This window comes from Protopterus annectens, chromosome 7.part0 (genome assembly GCF_019279795.1).
Source record: "Protopterus annectens isolate FY-2018-M chromosome 7.part0, PAN1.0, whole genome shotgun sequence".
In the NCBI taxonomy this organism is placed as follows: Eukaryota; Metazoa; Chordata; order Ceratodontiformes; family Protopteridae; genus Protopterus; species Protopterus annectens.
The window spans coordinates 1417381704-1417400410 of record NC_056739.1 but is presented as its reverse complement, the minus strand read 5'-3'; positions in this window follow the sequence as shown (position 1 = coordinate 1417400410).

Here is an 18707-nt window from a genome sequence, read left to right as displayed (position 1 = left end):
ATCACTCTATACACCTTAACCTGGTATGTGATAATAATACAATGTGCTGGAGAGTCAGATTTGACTCCCAGAGCTTACCACACCTTTGGAATTGACTCACACATCATGTCAAACAGAGCACCAAATTATCCTCTTCAAACACAATCTGGACAATTGTATGTGTAACAGTAAATTCACCCAGGGCGGTTCCACCTGTGTCCCTCTTCAACAGGGGCAATTGTTGCTAATCATGAAAGTAAGGTTAGAACTTGGCTAGGCTTGTAAGGGCCCTAGGGCCATTATCCTACTATGTTCCTATGATCCCATAATATGTCCCAGTCATAGTCCTTGTAGGAGTACATGACCTGTGACATACCTCCCTAGACTATACTTACAGACAATATTTGAGTTCTCAGAAGACATCTGTGCAGTCACTGACACATGACTTAAAGCCACCAAGAGCACAACAACAGTGCAAGTTTATTATGACTTCCACACAGGTAGGCCAGCTACTTCACAAGCAGGGACTAAAGATGGAGGCATGTATGTACATCAGAATTAAAGATACCGCAAGGTTGGTCAAACAGGATAATGCACTTTAGCTGCAGCTGGTTCAGATCACAATAGTTGAAATCCAGTACTACACCCATGCAAGCTGTAGGCCCCTTTCTATGGAACAGAAACCCATATCATGTATTTAAACTTACTGGAAACACTAGCCATCTCACGCAATACCATATGCATGGGTGACTTGCATTATCCCACTATTAACTGGTAATCCTATGTGACATTGATCATATAGGCACAGAGATTCCTGGATTTTGTAAACAATAACTTCCTAGACCAGATAGCCAGTACACCAACCAGAGGAGCAACCATATTGGGGTGGGCCTCGGCAATATGGCAGAGCCATGCACACCCCATACTATAGTGTCTTCCCTGGTAAGGTCCAAACACAAATGGTCTCATTTGAAATAGAAATAAAACATGGATCGCAATCTACAAATGGAATATTCAGGAACTACTGTAGGGCTGACCTCCAACTATTTGATGATACACTAGCCAAATCTCAAGATCCATAAACACTGAGAACACCATGGCCTATGCAGATGTGTTCACAGAAACCCTGTATTAGCATATTACTAGCTGCATAGAGGCAGCTGGACCCACCAGGGAGAAGTACAGACCTAACTTAAAAACAAGGTACCCTGAGTGGGATTACAGAGTTGATAGGCTGTAAAGCAGAAGGAAGAAACTCATGGTAAAACATAGGGGTGCAGCACGCAGCAGGATAAAAACACTCTCAAAATAAACAAATGAATCCAAGGACAAATGAAGTCTACCACAGCCAGATTTGATGTATGTTTGGGGTCCCAAGCCAAGGACAACCACAAAGCATACTTTAGTTATGTCTGCAACCGCAAGGTAAGACACAGTTGTGTGCCTATCTCATTGTAATTGGAACCACCTATAGTGAGGCAGACAATATAGCAAACCTCCTGGCTCTTAAATTGGGCCACAACATTACCCCTCTCTTCTCCTCAACATTCCCATAAAATACCATCAAATAGAATTACTCCTACTATCACTTGGGATCAGGTCCTTAATACTCTCTCTAAGACCAAGTACACGGCATCAATGGGCCCAGAAAATATCCCAGCATGCCTTCTATATATCATGAAATATGACCTTTCAGGGCATCTGGAATTAGTATTCCAATGTAGCCACCAAACAGACATTGTGCTTAATGAATGGCAACAACAACAGTCATCCCTCTCTACAAAGGTGGGGCATCTATAGACCCTGGAGGATACAGGCCCAAAAGTCACAGTAGTCTGATATGTAAAGCCATGAAAAAAAATATCCTGGAAATGATCAATAGAAATGTAGTACACCTACAGACACTGGACCATACTCAGTTTGGTTTTGTCAAGGGCAGATCATGCCTACCATACTTGGTGGACCTATTTGAGAAAGTAACCAACACAATGAAGGAGGGATAAATAATTAATTCCACCTACCATAGTCTGACAAGACATTTGACACTATAACCCCATCAGGTATTGTTGACAAACTCAAGAGGTTAGGTAGAAACCAGTATGTCAGTCAGTGGATAGCCAAATGGGTGACAGACAGGATCCAGGAAGTTAGCATTGTGAAGTCCACCTCTACAATGAGGCCAGTTACCAGTGGACTCCCTCACAAATCATTCCTCGAATGCTCCTTTTAGGAATTTACTTCTCCACTGTCAGAGATCTCTGGCTGATTAAATTTGTTGATGACTGCAAATTAGGAGCTGTCATTGCTTCCCACACTGACACAAATGTTATCCAGGAGGGGCTGCCACATCCATACCATTGTTTTCAGAGCCATGAACTAACATTAAGTGCCAAGAAATGCACAGTACTATCCTTTAGGAAGTCATCCACCCTGGTAACTATCTTATTGACAGCACACCTCCAACAGCTGACCCAGTGGCCAGGGACTTATGGACACATACATAGTGATCTAGCCTTTGACTGTCATTTGTCTGTAATATTGGGGAAACCTATAAACAAAGGTATGGCATGTAAATCCAAGGAAGCCATTATTCCACTGTATTTGGCATTCTTCATACCTATCACTGAGTGCAATGCCACCTTTGGTATGTAACTAACCAGGCCTATCTGACAACTGCAACATCCTCAGAGGTTTCTCACTAAACCACTACACAATGTATGTAACATGGCCTATGCAGACATTGTCAAGGCCCTTTCCATGTATTCTATCTCCTACATGATTTGGAGGGGAGGTGTATGCCTACCATACAGGGCAGTGTCATACCCCACTGCAGACCTCCTGCATATCACGAAACAACTAGCACCAGAATTACCTGTTCTACAGACCTACACCTTGCCTGTGGTATAAATAGGACATACTGGAAAGACAGGTATGTAACCCAGAGACTACAGGCTATATGGAAAAGGCTATCCATCCATGTGAAGCAGAGCTCCACCCTAACACAAATCAAGTGCAAGTTACACAACTGGATGGAGAACAAGACATCATATGTGCTTGAGGAACAATGTCTCTAATGGACACAGGGAAACTGTAGATGGTTCATCTTCCACACTCCGGCTTGTAGATATTTCAGCTCTCAAAACTCTTCTTACACTTATCAAGGGTATCAGACTTTGACAGAGTTTATGGATGCATGCCTAGGGTTAAAGAAGCCATTGTGTTCATTAGCCTATAAACACATATGAACATATAAACCCATGAACCTGTACAGTTTTACCTTTCTAATGAAAGTTTTCTTCTGTGCTGACATTCAGTCCTGTGATCTCACATTGATGGGTTGATTGTAGATGTTCCAATAGATGTGTCCTACATAATCCTGAAATTGAAATGTAAACATTTCCATGAGACTCCCATCATTGTGTGAGTACACAGCCATTAAAACAGCATCCATCGCAACATACACATATTATTATGGTATACTCATTATAAATGGCAATGTACAATATCTGTAAATGACCAGTAAAACTAGCATGTCAAAATCAAAAATGGATGAAATAAATTCATATTAATGTAGATAGTCACCCTGTGTATCAGACACATAGCTTTATTTTCCTGCATCCATGAGAAAGATGATAGGGATGTGGCACAGGTATCATCACTTGCACAGGGTGTTTTGAGTGGGTGCAGGAGGCCTAGGCTGACACAGCAGGTTGGCAAGTGTGTGTGTGAGTCAGGAAGGGAAGCAGAGAAGACGGACCATGGAAATGTGGTGTGTGTGTGTCTATAGGTGTCCTGAATGTGACAGTGATATGTGAGTGCCTGCATGAACACAGCCAAGCTCAGTGCTAGCCCAACATGTCTGTATGTTGAAAAACTGCCTCATGTACACCAGCAACCCTCTTCTCTTACCTTACAACACTAAGACTTGTGAGAGATGCACTTATATATCCAAATTGGAAGCCACGCACTCTCCAGCCAAGACCAAAGAATAGCTGGTCAAAAGGAGAAGGTCAACAATTGCACCACACCACATGGAACACATAGACCTCTGGAACACACACCAGCACTGCCTTCACATAAAAACACAAACCACACACCCACCTTCGCAGAGGCTGTCAATAAAAATTTACCCAAGCAGCACAGCCCTCCAAGGCAGAAACACACTTGACAACTAAAATACAACACTAATCGCGAGACACATAAATCTCCTAAACAGTGTGCCACTCAACCAAAGCCCCTAAGGCAAAACAGCATGCCCAACACACTAGTCATAGGTGACTCGATAGTGAGGTACACTGATGTCCCACTCACTAGGTTGAATAAGGAGAAAGTAACAGTCAGCTACCTGTCAGGTGCCAGGATCCAACACATAACACATGCACTCAGGTCACTCAACAACAGGTACAAATATGACTCTGTTATTGTACATGCGGGTATGAATGACCTGAGATGTACCTCGCTGTACTACATGAAAAGAGACATGGAGGAGCTCTCTGAATATGTAGCACAGGTGGGTATGACCCTAGCTCTGAGCAGCATCCTACCATCACCCAGAATGATACCACAGTACAAGCAGAAAATGATTGATTTCAACAATTGGCTAAGTTTCTGGTGTCATTCTAAGGGGATCCAGTATCTGTCTTCCTGGGATGACGTGATTGACAAACCTTGATGCTTTGCCAGAGATGGCCTGCATCTGTCACCTCTGGGCTTCTGGATACTGGCCAAGGCTCTTGCCACCCCTACAGTGCTTTTCTGGACTTATGTGAGAAAGATTTGTATGCTTTGTTTTCAGATGCTCATCATAAGAAAGGGAGATATTACAATATTAATAGCTGTGAAAATCAAGCTTTAGCTAAACTAAGGACTGACAATATGGTGATAGTGAAACCTGCTGACAAAGGGGGGGGTGTTGTTGTTTTAGACACAAAAGAATATGTGACGTGTATGACCAATTTGCTATCAGATGAAACGACCTATAAGAGTTTATCCATCAAAGAAGTGTTAACCATTATACAAACAGTGAAGGATACCCTTTATGACCTCCTGTTATGTAGACAAATCAGTGTAGAACTACATGATTATTTTTCAAAACCCCACCCGGTTATACCAGTCTTGAAAGGGCTCCCTAAGATCCATAAAGAAGCCTGGCCCATACCAATGAGACCGATAGTATCAGGCGAAGGTTGGATAACTTCCCATATATCCACCTTCTTGGAAAATATTCTACGACCGGTTGTTAATAATTGCCCCACCATTTTGAAAGACATGTACCAACTGTTAGAGAGCCCAAACAGCATACATCTTGATTTGGGTACTACACCATATTTCCTCATCACCATGGATGTAGAGAAGTTGTTTACATCAATCCCAAATGATGTAGGAATACAGTATATTAGAGAACTACTACATAAGGAAACAACTTTTTCCAATGACAGGATTATACTAGTTTGCCAGTTATTAGACATTATTTTGAATAATAATGTCTTTATGTTTGGTGATAGGTATTTTCTACAAACATGGGGGGTGGCCATGGGCACCCCCTGTGCAAATACCTACGCCAATTTAGTGGTCTTTTGGTGGGAACAACTATTTCTATTTCAACATGAGTCTTTTAAGTGTATACGATATTACAAACGGTTTGTGGACGACATACTTATTGTATGGGAAGGCACCATTGAAAGTTTTGATAGTTTTTTGAGATACCTGGAATCAACGACAGATTTCCTGAGGTTCACTAAAGAACACTCATCTGAACAAATTCATTTTTTAGATGTCACACTTAAGTTGACTAGTGAAGGTAACATTATACCAACCCTTTACAGGAAATCTGTATGGAAGAATGCAATACTGGCATATGACAGCATGCATCCCAGGCATACATTTCAGGGCATAGTGAGAAGCCAGTTTACTAGAATATCCAGACTATGTCCTGATGAACAAGATTTGAGGAGAGAGGCCGATATAATGGAGCTTCTGTTCAGGAATAGAGGGTATGACTTACTAATGGTCAGAAAGATAAGGCAGGAGGTTATAGGAGATATCGAACCAATATACCAACATGATTTAGTGGTTTCTGATCAGCATACATACAAAAGGTTCTATGAACCCAAGACTTATGGCCATATGGTGAATTACACCATTAAATACACTAGTGATGTTGAAAGGATAAGACAGATAATAAGCAGGAATTGGAATGTTCTTACTATACATAAACAGGTTAGAGATATTGTTGGTGTTAGGCCCAGGTTTTGCTATAAGAATAGCGATAACCTTAAGTCGCTGCTATGCAATGACCAACATGTTACCAATATTAAAGGTTCTAGCAATTTGATTCTAGGAGAGATTGTGAACAAAGGCACTTATCCCTGTCATCAGTGCAATAGATGTAATAATCTCTCTAAAATACAATCATACCAACATCCTTACATGGAATTTACCTTTCAACCCAACCAATATGCCAATTGCAATACAAAAAATGTGGTGTATTTAGCTACATGTTCATTATGTACAGCCTTCTATGTAGGGTTGACAAAGAGGAGGCTAAGGGATCGTATTTATGACCATCTCTACGATATCCGTAAACAAGATGATGCCAATGCGTTGGCCAGACATGTGAAAGAATGTCACACACACTTTTTTACCTTTAGAGTATTGCAAGTGTTGACAGTAAGTAAGAGAGGGGGTGATAACGATAATGCTTTAGCCAGAGCTGAGCTGCACCGGATTTTGAAGCTAGCAGCGCATTTACCCCCAGGGTTAAACAACTTTATTTCCATTAAACCTGTGTTAGTGGGGAGGAAGTAATGTAACGTTTGAGGTGTTACATATATTGTTTATACTGTTTGAATAAAATGACTGCTATTCTGATGTTTATTACACTTATAGACTAATATCTGTTATTTTTTATATATGGAGTCTGACCAGACTCCTGGAAATGAGCCTAAGTAATCTATTTATATTATTGCAAGTTTATCTAATGTCAATATATATGGATAGTTGACCATGGAAGTGGTTATTATTGATTTTCAGTATAACTTTCTTCCTTATTATTTACATATATATCCTTTAGACTATGCACTTTATAAATGAATATACACTCTGTATATACAATTTTTAATGTTTTGTGTTGTAATATTTTGGTATATTTTTAGTGTGTATCTGTGTAGATGCTTTTATGTAGTAAGTATAGTTGTGATTTATAGCCCATGGTTTATTATAACTTGACCCTTTAGATATATACAATTTAGCGTAGAGCTATAGACTTACAAATATAAGGCTTAGTTATCATCTGCTTATTTATTTATTATTTTTTATTTTATATTTTTTATTTAATACGTAATCTGGAGGCAACAACATGTTGTTGTCACATGGGTTTATTCATGCTGTTGTTTGCAACCAGCTTCAGGTATATTTGGTATTGTTTTATGTCAGTTGACTCTAGCATCCTCTAAGGTTTTTTATTGTAGTATGATTGTTCAGTGATGTCTGTTATTGTTACGATTGTCAGCTCTTGGGGAATGAGATGCGGCCAGACTTGTGTCTATGGACTTGTTGCCAGGCCTTGCACTCTAGTGACAATCATTTTTTTGTGTTTTGCCTCATATTTGACTTTAGGACTCTCACTTTGTCCGATTGTCAAGGGGATTTTGGTATTGTTTTTTAGCATCCTCTAAGGTCTCTTGTTATAATATGGTTGTTTATTGTAATGTTCATCTTTGTCACAATTGTCGGTCTCTGGGGACTGAGATGCGGCCAGACTTAGGTCTTTGGACGTGTTGCCAGGCCTTGCTTTTTAGTGACGATCGCTTTGCTGCTTCTTGTTTTACATTTGCCTTCAGGACATCTATTTTGTCCGAATGTCAAGGGGATATTATGCTATATGGTATACATATATATATATATATATATATATATATATATATATATATATATACCTAGTTGGGTATGCTTTTTACCATCTATTTAATGATTATTTTCTGGATTTTTTTACTTTTTACGACAGATTATGTATTAGTCTTTTAATATGTGGACACTAAATTGTTTTTTAATATTATGGCGCTCGTTGTACATATATATGACAATGAGTGATGCTGCTTTGGTGTGTGATAAGAGTTTCTTTACTTTGGTTTTGTTTTGTAAAGCCTGTTAACTTCTGCTATTTTTGAATTAAATATAACTAATTGAAATGTAGGACAATTACTATACTCAATTGGTGCAATAACAGGTTTATTGAATAATTATCCCGCCAAAAATATATGTATTTAAGTGTGGTGTTGTTTTTGCAAATGTATCTGAAGAAGCGTAGCTAGCACTACGCGAAAGCGCTCATTTCTCTATGTAATAAAGTGTTTTGGACTTTTATTGTGCCTATTTGTTGGAGCCTGGTTATTCTGAAGACTACAGATCGTGGTGTTACCTCTTACTATTGTATTCACATTACTCTTCGTTTTGGTGAGAGGTATCTTCAGCTGAGAGTTGTTTCTTTTTCTAAATTTGAATAAGGAGAAAGTAACAGTCAGCTACCTGCCAGGTGCCAGGATCCAACACATAACACATGCACTCAGGTCACTCAACAACAGGTACAAATATGACTCTGTTATTGTACATGCGGGTATGAATGACCTGAGATGTACCTCGCTGTACTACATGAAAAGAGACATGGAGGAGCTCTCTGAATATGTAGCACAGGTGGGTATGACCCTAGCTCTGAGCAGCATCCTACCATCACCCAGAATGATACCACAGTACAAGCAGAAAATGATTGATTTCAACAATTGGCTAAGTTTCTGGTGTCATTCTAAGGGGATCCAGTATCTGTCTTCCTGGGATGACGTGATTGACAAACCTCGATGCTTTGCCAGAGATGGCCTGCATCTGTCACCTCTGGGCTTCTGGATACTGGCCAAGGCTCTTGCCACCCCTACAGTGCCTTTTTTAGGTGGTGTTCTGAAGACCAAATTACCACCTAAACAGCTACAAACAAATGCAATCTGAGGGTTATGTTGCTCAATGTTAGAAGTCTAAATCTTAAAATGCACTCGCTCAAGGCACTCCTTAAAATGCAGAACATTGACACTTGTGCTGTAACAGAAACCTGGTTCAAGGTAGCAGAAAGCACCCCTGCACTACCAGGCTATAACTCATTCCACACTTTTTAGCCTCAGAACTTAGATCTAAGCTCCAAAGGCAGTGCTGTCTCCATATTCATAAAGGATGCACACACCTCCAGACTGGTAGCCCAACATAACCCATCAGAGATACTTCAGGTGCAACTAACATTGGGTAAGACAGCTATTCAGGTCGTAACCTGCTATAGATCCCCAACCATGCCCTAAGACTCGCACTGCACGCTCCTAAGAACACTGGAGGAATATTAGGGTCCAACCTAACACTTTCTTACTAGGAGACTTCAACTACCCCTCCATTAACTGGTAAACTACTCATGTACCAATACACTAGCCCAATGTTACCTGGAGTTCATTAATTCCAATGCCCTGGACCAGCTCATTCTTAACCCCACTTGAGGTAGCAGTATCCTTGACCTGGTCATTACTAACATGGGCGACCATTGCTCTACACCAATAGTCAGCTCCTCCCTGGTTAGATCCAACCACAAACTAATCACCTGGGAAATCCACATCCCTCCCACCCAACCAGCAAAGGTAACCACCATGAAAAACTTCTCTAAAGCTAACTTTGGGATCCTAAAAACAGAGGTGGCTAACATCACGGAACCCATGCAAATGGAGAATAGTTGCGTGACTGCAGAATCATACACCAATGCACTGTACCAACATGTACACAAATCCATGGATCTCACCATACCCAATAGAACCAAGACACTCTCCTCCAAAAAAAGGAAGCCAATCTGGTTGTCCCCTGCCATAAACAAACTCTACAACAGAAGGAGGAAACTGATGCGGAATAAGATGAAGTCCCAAGACTGGAAAAACTCCCTTATCTGCCTCAACAAAAAGTTGAGATCCCTCATCAAATCCTCTAAAGCTAGGTATGAAAACAGAATTGCAGCAGATAGTAAAGACAACCACAAGGTCTTCTATAGTTATGTAAAAAATCTCCACTGCAATACCCAGATTTGCTCTGAGCTACTGCACAATGGTACCTCTTATACTGAGCCAACAGATATTGCCAGTATACTGGCCAACAGATTCAGTGGCAACCCCCCCCCCCACAATGGACCAATCACAATACCAGTGGATTGCTAGGCACCCAGTATTACTGCTGCACAGGTTAAAACAGTACTGTCCAAGGCCAAGAATACAGCTTCTATGGGACCTGACAATATCCCTGGTTGTGTTCTACATGAACTACAGAGTGAACTGGCACCTCACCTGTGTGCTCTGTTCAATCACAGCCTCACCTCAGGCTTTGTCCCTGCCGAATGGTGCACTGCTACAATTATCCCTCTCCACAATGGAGGAACAACTACAGACCCTGGGAACTATCACCTCATTAGCCTGTCGAGTCTGATATGCAAAGCTATGGAACTCATCATCATGGACCTAATAAATAAGGATATAGGGAATCTCCAAACTCTGGATCCCACACTGTTTGGTTTTGTGAAGGGTAGATCATGCCTGCTCAACTTGGTCAACTTCTTTTAGTCAGTCACTAGAGCTGTGGATGAAGGCAAGGTGGTTCATACAGCCTACCTTGAGCTGGCCAAGGCTTTTGATACCATTCCCCACTCAGGAATCATAGAAAAACTCACTATGCTTGGCAACAACCCCTATATCACTAGATGGGTTGCAAACTGGCTCACAGATAGAACCCACAGTGTGAAAGTTGCTGACTCCAAGTCAGGCTGCCGATTAGTCACGTGGGGAGTCCCACAGGTTTCGGTCCTGGGTCCTTTCCTGTTTGGTATCTCCTTCTCTGAAGTCCAGGCCAACACGAAGGGGCTCTGGCTGACAAAGTTAGCAGAAGATTGCAAGTTGGGAGCTATTATTAACTCCCCAAGTGATGTAGACATCCTACAGAATAGCCTTACTGTGACCAACGACTGGTGTCAGAACCATGGCCTTAAGCTCAATGCCAAAAAATGTGTTGTCATCTCCTTTGAGAAAAACCCGGTTCCATTGATTTACCACACTGATGGTAGTCCACTGAACACAGAAGACGTTATAAGAGATCTGGGAACACAGGTTGATAGTAACCTCTCTTTTGATCACTGCATTGCCTCTGTGGTCAGAAAGTCCTTCTATGTGGCACATCTCATCACTAAGGGTTTTGCATCCAGGAAGAAAGAGGTCATTGTCTCCCTCTACTCTTCCCTTATTAGGCCAATCATCGAATACAATGCCCCATTTGGCATGTACCTCACTAGACACCTGCAACAACTGTAGAGGCCGCAAAAGTACATCACAAAGAGGATCCTAGGCCTTAAACACTTGTTCTATATGAACAGACACAAAAAACGCCAACTATTCTCTGTCTCATATCGCCTACTTAGAGGCGATTTCTGCTTGACTTACAAAGCCATGTCAGACCCAGCTCTTTTAGAAATGCTACATCTAAAGAAATCCCAATCCCTCCACACCACACGCTCCAGAGACCTCAACCTCATTACGACAATTAACAGAACATGCTGGAGGGACAGATTCATATCCCAGAGTCTGCCCATGCTTTTGAACAGACTTCCCATACATGTCAAGCAGAGCACCTTGCTGACCCTCTTCAAGGGAAATTTTGATGAGTGGATGGGAAACAGAAAATTCACCCTGGGGATAACACCAGTGGCTCTACTCGACTGAGGCACTAGGAACTAAGGTCGGGTGGCACTATACCAGGGTAATCCTATGGCTAGACTTGTAAAGGCTCTATGGCCATTAGCCTAGTACACATCTATGAACCTATGAACTGTGAGCCTTTCATGGTAGAGCTGACAGTTCATCATCTCTGCCCCTGAACATGTGAACTGGCTCTGCCAGGAGTTGCACTGGCACCTCCACACACAAGGTCAGATGCTGTGCTAGTACCTGAGGGTAACAGCTGTCTTCTGGGAATGTGTCCTCCAGTGGAATGCTCAGGACCATGAGCCCATGGCCTGCCATGTCTGGGTTTGGACAGACACACTCCTCTCTGGAGTGGTGGATATACTGCCACTACAGGAGTGTGATTGTGCATGGCCAAGTTGACTCTCAGCAAATGTAAATGCTGACCTACATCCATGAGGCCGACGCTCATCTACAGCCAGACATTCCATCACAGACAAAGTGTGATTCAAAGAATATTGTGTGTGATCTGTCTCAGACCAACATCTTTCCACTGCATCAGTCAACCATCCCAGGTTATCAGCAACACTGTGGAGGCAGACACAGATGTCAGATGGTGCTGCATCCATAATCCTGAACATTCATCAGGAGTTCCTTTCTGAATATCTCTGTGCCTTCATGATGGGCCTAAACATATGCCGAGTGACACGTGATGAGACACCTGCCGTAGGTGGTGGAGGGGCAGCAGGCCTCCTATGAGTAGCCCCTATCAATCCATTTGTTTAAAATCTCAACAACTGTTTGACTATGGCCAGTGACGACAGTCACTGCAGCAACAGTAGCCACACTTCCCTGTTTAATGTCCACACCTTCCAACTGTTCAATATCTGTGGCCAAAGGGACTGGGTATGTGTAGGCATAATGGCTGTGTACGGTGATAATGAGAGCACTTGAGGGATGTCAACCTCTGTGTCAGATTCAGCCACTGCAACCCCCAGCTGTGCCTCACTTTGGCCACCATCATCATCAGAGTCTGAAGAGACACTAAAATCAGGCTGCGAAGAGGGCAAAGACAAACCTCCCTGGTCACCTGTGATTAAAAGGGAAAAACATTACATTAATACCTGCACTACTATGCTCTGCAGTACTATGTTGCAATATATGTTAAGCTGCAAACACTGCTGTCACTATTACAGACTTGTATAATCCACAACCTCATATAGTAGGACATGAGGGCATTATTTTCTAACCCAAATCTGTAATTATTTGAAAATAGAAGTTCTTTAAACAAGAATCTCATGAGCAAAACATAAATGCTGTACACTGTTGACATTCTGCACAACTCTGCACAGTTGACAATTATGGCAATCTGTGATATCCTGACAATACTATCAAATCAATCACTGTGGTCACACCTACAAGGAATAGGTATGAGTCTAAACTGTGTACAGTCAGAAAATATATGTACAGTTGGCAATCATGCAGACAGTACATCAATCCAGCCATCAGGCCTGGGATGACACTTTAGCGAATACATTGAACTAAATCTACATCTCTGACAAAACAGTTTTCTGCTTACCAGCAGCAAGAGCATGGCCTCTTCCTATTCCTGATTGTCCTGAAAAAGTTTGAGGGAGGGGTAATGTAAACAGCAGCGCATGTTACATTATAACACTGGTACTACGTCCAAATATCTCACATTTAGAATAGCTGTTATATTAACAGGTATGTGGCTCACAATCTGTGCATGAGCTTAAAACTGCAGCTAACCTCCCCCCATAAAACACCTGACACTCATGTAAAACTATGTACACCCTGACATGCTGAATGCTACAGTTTTCCAAAGCTGCTCCAACTAAGCATACCTAGATGCTTCTCTTGCGTGGAAATGGTGGCACCCACATCCATGACATATTGAGTGATGGATGCTTGGGAGCTGTCCTGTGTTGCAAGGTTCAGCAGGAATTCTTCTGTGGTTGACAGAGATTGTTAGACTGCAGGTCCACCACCGGTGACCTGACGATCCCTGGCCACATCTGCTGCACGTCTGCATGCCAGATTAATCATATCCATGGCACAGTGTTGCACCTACTCATATGTCTGATTCTGGTGACCCATGGCATTAATGTTATCCACAAGTTCATCCCACAAGGCTGCACAGTTTTGCCTATTTGCCCTCCCTCTGGACATCAGGACTTGGTAGTGCTGCTGCAAGGCCTCAATAATGAGGTCTTTTTCTGCCTCAGTGAAAGGTGCCCAGCATCTTGCATGCATGATATCCCCTGAAATAGAAATAAGTAAGAACACATCAGGATCACATATGTGAGAGTACAGTATGTAGAGATACAGCAATAGAGGAAGACTATCAGTATTTCCCACTTGATTACACATCTTATATGCAACAGTGTGCCAAACATACAAATGTTGTGGATGCAACTAGGATAGTAGCAATAGTGACCTACTCCTGTTTGTGCCATGACAGATACGTATGATCACACAGCCAACACAGGAGTCTATTGTTGTGTGCCCCATAGCAGGAAACCCCCATAACATATGTATAAACAACAGTATCAACCAAATAGCAGTATACTATTACAAGTGCTAACAAAGGAGACTTGTGTACCCATTTAACACACAACATTATACCCTTGCTGTACTATACATCCTCTGTAGGTGTAACACAGCTGGGGATCAATGGTATGTCATCAGTACAGTTCTAAGAAAGGTTTACTGATGTAATCCCCATTCCCCCTAAGTATATTCAAACGTATGCATCATGTTGGAAACAAAATGGTCTGATGGAGTACAATACTCCTCTGTTGAAAGATACAGCTATAGTAGTACTGTGTCAATGAGTTAACCATACAAACTAAGTCTCATACACAATGGTTCCCCTCACTATGAGTTTGCCTTTTCAAGATGATTCTCAATCGCAGATAATTGCCTCTGAACCAATCTGTGGTTCAGGAATGCCACATGCAACCTACACAGCTGATTTGCAGTATAATCAGCCAATCCAGTGCAACTACTCAACAAGATATAAGGCCTCAATGTAGATTCCATCCTCTTTCTCATATGTTGGGATAAAAATTACTGGGGTAAAGATGCTATGTCAAAACAAAGAGAATGTCTGTAACAGCTGCATTTTTACATACAGATGTGTGTGCTACAGACTGAAGCTGATGCTGCTGCTGCAGGAAATAGGCATTGTCAGAGAGGCTGCAGAATGTCCAGGACAACATCAAGTGAGTAACTGTGGGACCTGTGGCAGCCTTGGTGTACAGCCAGAGCCTGGTTAAGGGGATCCATCCCACTGGAAATTAAAGTATGTATTTAAGGAAAGTATGTTGGCCAAAGTTATCAATCACAGAGTGAAAGGCAGCATGCTTGATGTGTCCTAGAACAAAGTAGGGGGTACATTAACCATTATGTCAACCAGTTGGATAACTGCCAAGCCATGTGTTATGTCATGGTAGTCATCTGGCATATGTGTGCTGGCAACCCTTGCTTCTAGCACAGCCTTCATATATGTATGTTACTTGTGCAGCTGTGGTTGTCTGTAATATTGTTAGAAAATCATTGTGGGCTGCAGTCTGGTATGACTGGGTCTCATCTGAATTGCGTACTTCCAAATCCTCTGGGAATTCATACTAATGCATGACCTGACATTTTATGTACTTTCTATTGTTGTAATAGGAATGGTTTAAATGTGGTCCTGTCTGTAGACCTTTGACTTCCATTATTTAGAAGCATACATGCAATATGTACTGTTTTGGGTGGATAAATAGATGATTTGACAGTCATACATATCAGAATTTATACTGGTGATTTACACATACATGTATTTCAAATGCTAGAAACAGCTGTATTTGAACCCAGGACCATGTACACCAAAAACTAATGTTTTCAGATTTAACAAATTAAGCTCCTGAGCCACTGGTATAGTAGCTGTATTTTTACATGTTATAGATATAGCTGCACACTTAGCTGCTGTTACATACCTTACTTACATCTATTATGTGTATGACTTTGTAGTGATATATTTCTCTACCAGAGTCCCAGTTAAACTTCTGTTTTTCCATTAATCTTTTAGCGGATTTACATGATGCAGTGCAATGTGCAGCATTGCTTAAAGATGCTTAATGACAAGAAAATGACAATTACTATCTTTTGCTTAAAACATGTGTGCTAATTAACTGGATGTGTGGCTTGGTGGGTTGATGCACTGCTTTTCAGGTGCAATGGCAGTGGGTTCAAAATAGGGTGCAGCTGTACTTTTTGAACGTGATTACTATGGTTTTGAATAAATATATCAATATACCGCCATTTAGAATAGCTTAGCACAGCATCATGCAATTTTTTTTTAAAGAAACAAAAATTGGGGAGATAAGACAGTGGTGAAATGTGGTGCAAGCAGTGGGAAAAACATAGTGAAAGGAAGTTACGTATGTGAAGGGCAGGTGTAGAAAAGAACCATAGCTATACATTTCATCAATGGCAACAACTGTGCATTTTAACAGTTTTTTAACAAAATTTGGACTGTCACCCCCAGAGAGAGGGATAACGACAACAAAAGTGTGTTGTGAAGCCAATTAGACCAAATTAAGTGTGTCCAGTGGACATTTGTGCAAAATGGAGAGCTATGTATGGGACAATATATATATATTTTTTGGGGGGGGACAGGTGCCCATTTTTTTTTTTAAGGAGTGAGCGGAATGTTGGGGAAGAGACATAGTTTTATGTGGAAAAGGTAAGTTGGGAAGGTGAGGAAGCTTTTGCAGACAGACAAGACAGACACAACAGCAGACAGGGTTGGTGTGTGACATAAGAGGGGAGTAAACACCTTGGTTGTGGAAGGTGTTGTCGAATCCCACTCCCACGGACATCAGACAAGGTAGCAGTGTGAATCAACCTCACCCATGGGACTGTCAACAATGCACCTTCCCTGCTGCTGTGGAGGTAGTGTTCAACACTGGTGCCAGGGGAGAGACTGCCCATCAGGATGGACAGCATGCTTTCCATCTGCCATAGGAGGACACCAACAGTTTGGTGCGCAAGCCTACACACCATGCCTGGCAGTTGGTCATGGGAGATGAAAGCACCCCTCCATGCCCACTAACAGAGGGGGGACACCACTAGCCTGTGGGGCAAAACTACCTGATGGAGCATGTAGTCCACAGGCAGCAGATGGAGCACCACCAGGCTGTGGCCCAGATGTGCTGGACCCCGATGCCTCGGCCGGGGGACCCAAGGTAGGTGGATCACCAGGAAGCAGCCTACCTTGTCACGCTGTGGTAAATTAAATATAAACATAAGGAAAAATAAACATAACCAAAACAAATGTAATTAATAACATAAGAGAAAAGAAAAATGAGTAATGGAAACAAACTGGAAAATAGTATAATGGGGAACACAACAATAAATAATTTAAATGAACATTTTTTTTAACATGTAAGGCCAACATAAGAGGTAATTACAAATAATATGATAATATCAAATCATAAAAATAAATATAATTAATAAATAAAGAAGAGAAGGGGTGGGTGAGAGAAAAAAGAAGAACAATAGTAACTTCACAGATAATATAACTATACATACTACAACAACATACTTTTAGATGTGTTAGATTTTACTTGTGAGAACACTGACTGCTTATATTGTATATATGATGTTCTATGTACATAGCTCTCAACCTGTTAGCATGGGACATTTTTGGCCAAGCCGTACATAATGGTGGTACAAAGGCAGAAATACAAGGAGTTTTTTACATAGTGTGCTTATGCAATAGTAGCAAGGTATTCTGATATCAGATTTACATTAAATTGCATTTCAACTGATGTCATATATCTGCAAATCAGAGGACCAGACATATGAGGCAATATTCATTACATTCCGCAAAAACTGTAACAGTTGAGAGGTATGTTGTGTACACTGATTACACTAGACAGCTGGATATTTCTCAGTTGGCTGGTGTGGGATTAGATCCCACAAGCAGTGACAACAGGAATACTGAACATTTTATTTTAAAAAGTAAATGATCAGATCTCCATCTCCTTTAAGACTTTTATTGATTCATGTTATGTCAAATCATGAATTTACATACTCACATAACTGTGTAGTAGTTCCGTTACCTTACATGTTTACCCTATTCATTTATTGATTGACACACCCTACAGCATATATCAGACAGAATGAGCAAAACACAAGCTTGACCTTTAATCTGGGTATTGCAGAGCATTTATTTATGACATATGTTGAAACGTTATTGACTAATTTACATTTATCAGTTGGCTGGTTTCGGATTAGAACCCACAAGCAGTGACTACAGGAATACTGAACATTTTATTAGTAAACCTTAAATTATCAGAGCAACATCTTCTTTTACACTTTTATTGCTTTATGCTGTTTCAAATCTTGATTTACACACATGCATAGCTGTGTAGGAGTTCTGTTACCTTACACATTTACCCTACTCATTTATTGACTGCAACCTACAGTATATATCAGACAAAATAAGCAGAACAGAAGTTTAATCCTTAATCTGGGTACTGCACATCTTTTATTTATGACATAAACTGAACCATTATTGACTACTTTACATGTATCAGTTGGCTGGTTTTGGATTAGAACCCACAAGCAGTGAGTACAGGAATACTGCACATTTTATTTGTAAACCTTAAATTATCAGAGCAACATCTCCTTTTACACTTTTATTGATTTATGTTGTATCAAATCTTGATTTACACATGTGCATAGCTGTGCAGGAGTTCTATTAACTTACATGTTTACCCTATCCATTTATTGACTGCAACCTACAGCATATATTAGACAAAATGAGCAGAACACAAGATGAGCAAAGTACAAGCTTGACCTTTAATCTGGGTATTGTACATCATTTATTTATGAAAAATGCTGAAGCATTATTGACTACTATACATTTATCAATTGGCTGGTATAGGATTAGAACCCACAAGCAGTGACTACAGGAAT